Raw genomic sequence first — 8,316 nt, forward strand, 5'->3', positions numbered from 1 at the left:
GAGAGAGAGAGAGAGAGAGAGAGAGAGAGAGAGAGAGAGAGAGAGATTGACTTTTTTTAATAGAAGTGAATTTTCTTTACTCTTCTCCAGGCCAAACCTAGTTACTGCTAGCTTTATTATAATCTTTGTAATACACTAGATGGGAAGGGAATAAGCATTTACATAGCATTTACTATGTGCAAAGAGTTTTAATAATATGTATTATTTCATTTGATCCTTATCACCCTGGGTGATAAGTGCTGTGATTATACCCATTTTACAATTGAGGAAATTGAGGTGATCAGGTGAAGTCTCTTGCTTAAAGCCACAGCTATTAAGTGTCTGAAGTGAAATTTGAATTTAGATCTTCCTGATTCCAGGCCATGTTCTTACCTATTGCGCCACTCAGCTGACCATTTCTTTATATTATTTTTATAGCCATTGTATATTTTGTTTTCCTGATTCTTCTTACTTCATTCTTCATCAGTTCAAGTAAGTCTTCCTATGCTTCTCTGAATTCTTCATAGCCATCATATCTTATGGGATAGTAATAGCCAACTATATTCATGTACCACAATTAGCCACTCCCCAATGCTAAGAAACTTTTGGCCCTGGTTGTTGGTGGCTAACATGTATTTCTTTATATTCTTTTCTCTTCTTCCTTCCTCTCTTTCCCCTTTGCTCACAGTGTGATCAGTGGTAAAGAATGGATTAAGAGAATACAAGCCAAAGAATAAAAAAAAATGGCAGCACAAGATAATATCAGCACTGTCAAGTCAATTCAAGTCAACAAGCCTTTATTAAGTACCTATTATGTGTCAGGCACTGTACTAAGCACTGAGATTTGCAGTAATTCAAAGATAAAGTGACTTGCCAAATATGACACAGTTAGTACATATCCAAGGCTGGATTTGAACTTAGTGTTTCCCGACTCCAGACCCAATGCTCTATTCATTATACCCTACCTGCCTCAAATACCCTAAGATTATTTTGTTCTATAAAATAAATTGAACCAGCATTATTTAGTAAAATGTAGCCATAAATAACCCACTCTACTGTTCCATACCATTGTAATCAGCTCTGTAGGTACCCTCTAGGACTCAGTACAAACTGTCATCATCAACACACAGTGGAATAGAAATTGCCACAGTAAGTTGCCATGACAAATGATGAACCTATTAATGTGTGTGACTTCTCATACAACTTTAGCTTTCTCTTCTACAGGCATAATGATCCTAACTCCTTTAGTTTTTCTTCATAGTCATTATTTTACAATCCTTTCTTCATTTTAATAGCTCTACTGGGAATCTTCTTAATTAATGACACTTAAGAACTGAGCACAGTACCTGAGAAAAGTCTTCAGTGTTGCTTATACTGGAGGATTACCTTAGCAACATGTTTTTTGTTTGTTTTTAATGTACACAAGCATTCCATTTGACTGTTTTTTAATAACACAACTATAGTGGACTATATTGTTAAAAGACCTGAAGGGAGGCCTCCTGAACACTGAGTGGTTCCTTTATGGATCATTTATCAGAGGACCTGGATAAGCTTAAGAAAGTGTGGAAGGGGTATGATCTATACCAATCAAAAGAGAAAGTACTGAAGTATTTGTGATCATCTTGTGGTCTACTAGGACCTTTATATTCCCCTCCCCAACCATTCTTACACATTACCAATTTTGTCCAAATTGTAAAGAATTTCCTTTTTTGTATTCTGTCAATAACTTTGGTCTTTATTTTCTTCAACACTCTGCTCTTTCCTCCGTCATTGCAGTATTCATTTTTCTGTATTCTCCATATCATGAAAGAAAATAAATGTGAACAATTAAAATGATTATTTTAGCTGTTGGTCAATTAATAATCAATAGCCAATAAATGCCCCCAATTCTTCCTTCTTTCTATGTATGTTCCCTTTCCTCATGTAGGTATCTAGGTAGCACTAGGCTTCGAATCAGGAAGACCTGAGTTCAAATCTGCCCTCAAACACTTTCTAGCTGTGTGACCCTTGGCAAGTCACTTAACCTCTGACTAGCTAGGTTTCCTCAACTGTAAAATGGTGATCATAATAGCCCCTACCTCCCAAGATTGTTGTGAGGATCAAATGAAATATCTTTAAAGTGTTTAGCACAATGTCTGTCACATAATAGGTGCATAATAAGTGTTTGTTGCTTTCCCCATTTCTTAGCAAATGCATTTTCTCCCAAAGTCTCCAGATCCTGGAACATTCTTCCCTCATACTTCCACCAGGGTGACTTTTCTTTTCCTCTGTAAAACTCTCCTCAGAAAATAATTCTTCTGAAAATCTCTTCTTTAACTACCTGAGGCTGTTCTTTGCACGGTGTCGTCATGGGCAGAATCCACAACATTTAATGGAAGAAAAAGAGAAACATTTCAACTCGATTGTATTTGGTAAGCTGCTCACCATCTCCCTGTCTTTTTGTAACCTAATTCTTCTGTCTCCTCTATTCAATTACAGGAAGAAATCACATTTTCACGTCTATGTCTTTATTATTCAACAACTATAACAACACACTTGACAACTTCTAATAATAAATATTCATTATCAATAAGAATATGACTTGTTGTAACTTTGTTAATCTTAATAGACATTTACTTAAATATTATCAATTTGTAGGAAATGTACAATCTATTATTTAAATATAATTTGTAATTATTTTTATTAAAAAATTCAATTTGGAAAGAAATACTAAAAGCATCTGAAGCATTCAAATTAAGAATAAAATTATATTTTTTCACAAGCCATAAAGCAAAACTATACTAGTAAAATGTTAGTAATGGACTATTGGCCTCTGGTGCTATGTGGAGGACCTTGGACAAGCCACAACCTTCTTTGGTTTCAGTTTCCATATCTGTAAAACTGAAGTGATTGGACTAGATGCTTCTGAGGTTTCTTTCAACTCTGAATCTATGTTCCCATTTTGCTATGTTCAATATATACTTAAAACAAGCAAACTATACATATCATATACATATGCAATGTTTCATATGCAATTCTCTTTTTTTACTCTTCACTGAACATTGCAATATTTTTGTTTATTGATAATTAAATTCACAATACAAAAAGGAAATTAAAAATGTTAGTAATAGGAATGAAACCATGGTAATTGTTTGTGTATTATTGCCTTAAAGTAAGCCACAGTACTAATTTTTGAAATAAAAGATTTTAAGAAACGATGATGATTAATTTTCAAAATATAAGCATTTCTGTTTCTGACAAAGAAAAATCTGCTTTAATTAGCTTTGATACTTTGATAATTAAATTTTTCTTTTTCAGCCTATGAAACCAAGATAATTTAATTGTCTGAAGATAACAATATCATTCTGTGATTTATTTTTGAACTCCTATATTCCTAAAGGCACTCATGCTGCTTTCTTGCTTGAAATGCTTACATGTTGAAGTACTGAATTTATTTCCAAAGAAAAAAAGTGACACAAGTAGCTTTAGGAATTGTTAAGTCCAAAACTAAATTTTAAAAAATTATTTTTATAACTCAAAATCATTTAACTGAGGGATCTTCCTTCTTCTAAAACAGAAAATAATCAGAAATCTGGAAGCAAAATAGAATAAAATATTGTTGATGCATCCCCAAAAGATGTATCAATTAGAAGCTCTTTCCATTGACAAAAAAAAAAAAAACATAGTCAGAGATAAAGTCTCCATAACCAGATCAGACTAGGATCAAAATATTCATTTACCCTACGTCTTGTGGAACCATCGTGATGAAATGTGAATGAAATGATTCATGTTTCCAAGCCCCAGTCATCTATACTAAAGCACTTCAGCCTTTTCCAGGAAATGTATTCTTATAGATACAGCCTAAGTAAATTTTTAATAACTTTAATTTGACTCCGTGGCAAACAGAACAGATACAAGCATGTCTCTACTTAGTTTTTATAGTATCTTGGCATGCCATTTCTCTATTTCTGTAGGTATTTTAATGTTTTTCTCTCTGAATTTTGCATACATCAAAGGCAAGAGAGTGAACTACATAAAAAATTATGACATAAAATTATATCAAAACACACAATGCATTCATATGCCACAGGTTACATGTGTATGCTGCATTATATGGAGTACATAAGGTACATATATTGTTTCTACCATTGTTGGAATGCTCCATTTCATGAATTTTTACTAGGTTCCAGCCATCAATTTCCCTCAATAACTGGTTTTGCCTTTAGGTACTTATTATGTATATTATGCATAATTTCATTGCCATAGAAATCATATGCTAATAGCTTGTCAGATCTGTGGGGTGTTTCTTAAACTACTGTTGTGAAAGAAGGAAAACTTAAAAGAAATTCTAAATACATAAAATTTCTCTTTTTAAATAAATTAATAATTTGCTACCAAAAAAAAGCAACTTCTTTCAATGTCTGGGAAAAGGATGGGAAGTTTGACTTGTTATAACATTTAGCTTCCCAGACTCAGAAGAGGAAAAAAAAGTTTCCTTTTTCATGATGGAGAAACTGCGGTAGATATGATTTTGTCTTGTTCAAAGCATAATTTGATAAAGTTAATAATAATGCTAAATTAATGTCTCTATACAGATAATTCTCAGATCTATATATCCAGCTTTAGTCTCTCCCCTAAGCTCCAGTCCTGAATCCCCAACTGCCTACTGGATATTTTGAACTGGATGACCTATAGGTATTTTAGTATCACCATATCCAAAAGAGTTCATTATTTTGCCCCAAACCCTCCCCTCTTCCAATCTTTACTATTACTATCAAAAAGGCTACCATTCCTCTGGTCATACAGGTTTGCAACTTTGATGCCATTATCATCTCACTCTTCTCACATATATCCAATTAAATATGTTAAATCTAGTCATTTCTAGTTCCACCACATTTCTCCCATAAACTCCCTTCTCTACATTTACATAGCCGTTGCCCCTTTTCTTGCCCTTGTCATTTCTCACCTGGATGGCTGCAACAGCCTTCTATTTGGTCTCCCTGCCTTGACTCTCTCCATTACAATCCACCTTCCACATTGCTGCCCAAGTGATTTCCCAACCTGATTCTATAAACTCTAGTGGCTCCCTGTTACCTCCAAGACCAAATATAAAGTCCATCATCTGGCATTTAACTCTCTTCACAACCTGACTCCTTCCCACCCTTCCTGTATTCTGACACTTTACTTCCCTCCACATACTCTATGATCCATCTATATTGACTCACTTGCTATTCTTCACAAATTACATTCCATTTCCTAACTCTGTCTTTGCACTGGCAGCCCCCTCATGCCCAGAATGCTTTCCTTCATTTCTGCCTCTTGGAATCCTTGGATTCCTTCAAGGTTCATCTGAAATGTCACCTTCTGGAGTCAATCATGGCAGCCCCTCTATTGCTTTTCTCTCTCAAGTTACCTTCCTTCTTATACTTGCTATTAAATGTTGTCTCCTTCACCATAATGCAAGCTCATTAAAGTTAGTAAGTCAGTCAATAAGCATTTCTTAAGAGCCTACTATGTGCCAAACGCTGTGCTAAATGGTGGGGATACAAAGAAAGGCCAGTTCTCCTCGCTCTCAAGGAACTCATAACCTAATGAGAGCCAGGTGCAATTTTTGCCTTTCTTTATATTCTTACTGCTTAGCATTTTATAGGTATCAGATAAACATGAGTTAATAGGTTGATTGATTGGCTAACTGAGATCTTTTATCTCATAACACAGCATTAAACCTATGCCTCTAGGGTAATTACCTTTCAGAAACATAGAAGATGCTGTGATTTGCAGAACACGTCCTTTGAGTTGTTTTTCCAATTGGAGTGACAAATTTGCACTAATTCACCCACCTATTCTAACATTGTCCATTGTGGTTGATCAAATATACTTAACCATATTCCTTCCTGCCTTATATCATTCATTCAATACTCATTTATTGAAAATCTACTATGTATCTAGCAAAGAAAAAGAAATGCTGAAAACCTACTACATATCTAGCTGTGATAAATTCATTCAATAAACATTAAGTACTAGTTAAGTACAATGCAGCAGCTAGGTGGGTAGAGTGGATTGAGTGCCAGGCCTAAAGTCAGGAAAACTCATCTTCCTGAGTTCAAATCTAGACTGAGACACTTACTAGCTATATGACCCTGGGAAAGTCACTTAAGCCTGTTTGCCTCAGTTTATTCATCTATAAAAAGAGCTGGAGAATGAAATGGCAAACCACCCTGTTATCTTTGCCAAGAAAACCCCAACTAGGGTCACACTCAATATCGATCTCATCAAATTGAACTCATCAAATTTAAACTCAATATCGATCTCATCAAATTGAACTCATCATCTCATCCTCCAATTCTGCAATTTCTATAAGGAGTACCACAATCCTTTCTGTTTCTTAAAAGAAACTCTGAAAGTATCTTGGACACTTCCCTTTCCTTCATTCAATATAACCAATTGGTCACCAATTCCTGTCATTCTGGGGCATATCTCTTAGACTTGTCCTTTCTCTTACTTCCAACTTCAACAATCCTCATTAGGGTCCTCGTCACCTCATATTTGGATTATTGAAACTACCTCCTAGCTATTTTCTCTGTTTCCCATAATCTTTTTCTCTTCAACTCCTCTTGACAATTGCTGTCAGATTTACATCCTTAAAATACCAACATCTGTACATCCTTACATCCTGAAAATGACTGAACATGCCTGAAAATGACTGAACATGTGAACAAGTGCCATTCACTATGCTAGACACTTGGGGAGACACAAAGATTTTGTACAAAAGGTGGTGTCCTTGCCTTCAAGGAACTTACAAGTCTAATGGAGGAAATAAAGATTATACATATTTATGTATATATATTTACATATATAGAATAAAGTGCTAAATGTAGTACAGAAAATACATGCTATGAGAGAGAGAGAAAAACTATGGGATAGAAAGGGTCATGAAAGATTCCAAAGAAGAAGTGGAACATAGGTAGCCCTTTGAAGGATGAATAAAGATGGAAGAGGCAAAAAGAAAGGGAAAGAAAATTTCAACCAGTTGAAATGTCAAGTAACCAGAAACAAAGGTGCATTCATTGTCTTTGCTAAAGCAAAGGGATAATGTTAGAGAGCAGGAAGCAGTCTAATTGAAAAAGTAAATTGGGGCCAGATTATAAAGAGCCTTGAGCATCAGGATAAGCAGTCTGGATTCTATACTATGAACAAAAGGAATCAATTATTTTTGTTTTGTCTTTTTTTAAATTAGAATAGAGGCATGATAAAAAAAACTGTACGTAAGGATGTAAGGATGTACAGATGTTGGTATTTTAAGGATATAAATCTGACAGCAATTGTCAAGAGGAGTTGAAGAGAAAAAGATTATGGGAAACAGAGAAAATAGCTAGGAGGTAGTTTCAATAATCCAAATATGAGGTGACGAGGACCCTAATGAGGATTGTTGAAGTTGGAAGTAAGAGAAAGGACAAGTCTAAGAGATATGCCCCAGAATGACAGGAATTGGTGACCAATTGGTTATATTGAATGAAGGAAAGGGAAGTGTCCAAGATACTTTCAGAGTTTCTTTTAAGAAACAGAAAGGATTGTGGTACTCCTTATAGAAATTGCAGAATTGGAGGATGAGATGATGAGTTCAATTTGATGAGATCGATATTGAGTTTAAAGTGACAGTAGGACATTCAAGATAAAATTTTTTATAAATAAGTGGAAATATCAGCCTAGAATATAGGTGACAGGTCAGAACTTCAAATAGTTTTAATAATTAAGAAGTATTTCTATGTCTAAGGGCAGCCACGTGGTACAGTGGGTAAAGCAGTAGGTATGAATTCAGGAAAAACTGAGTTCAAATCTACGTGACTCTTGGTAAGTCACTTAACCGCCTTCTGCCTCAGTTTCCTCAACAGCACAATGGGAATGATAATAATAATAATACCTACCTCAGAGAGAGTTGTTGTAGAGAATATTTGTAAAGCACTTAGCACAGGACCTGTTTGTTCCCCCATCTTAAACTTAAATCTATCTTTTTTGTAACTTTCATCATTGTTCCTAATTTTTCCTCTAGGGCCAAGCTGAACAAGTCTTCCAACTGAAGAAGTCCCCTGCAAATATCCAAACACAACTGTCATATAACATCCCTCCCCCAATCTTCTCTAAGTTAAACACCCCCCCAAGTATTTCCTTCACTTATTTTGTCTACCTCTTTTTTCTTCATTCCCCTCCCCTGCGTACTTCTTCCTCCTTATATCTTCTTCAAACTCTCTTTATGTGTTCACAGACTCTTTCCATCAAATATTTCTCATGAAAGAATTATAACCAAAATCTATAGGGAATTGACACAGATGTATGACTAAGAATTCCTCTCCCAATAAA

This window comes from Vombatus ursinus, unplaced genomic scaffold (genome assembly GCF_900497805.2).
Source record: "Vombatus ursinus unplaced genomic scaffold, bare-nosed wombat genome assembly UNPS02007612.1, whole genome shotgun sequence".
Lineage (NCBI taxonomy): Eukaryota > Metazoa > Chordata > Mammalia > Diprotodontia > Vombatidae > Vombatus > Vombatus ursinus.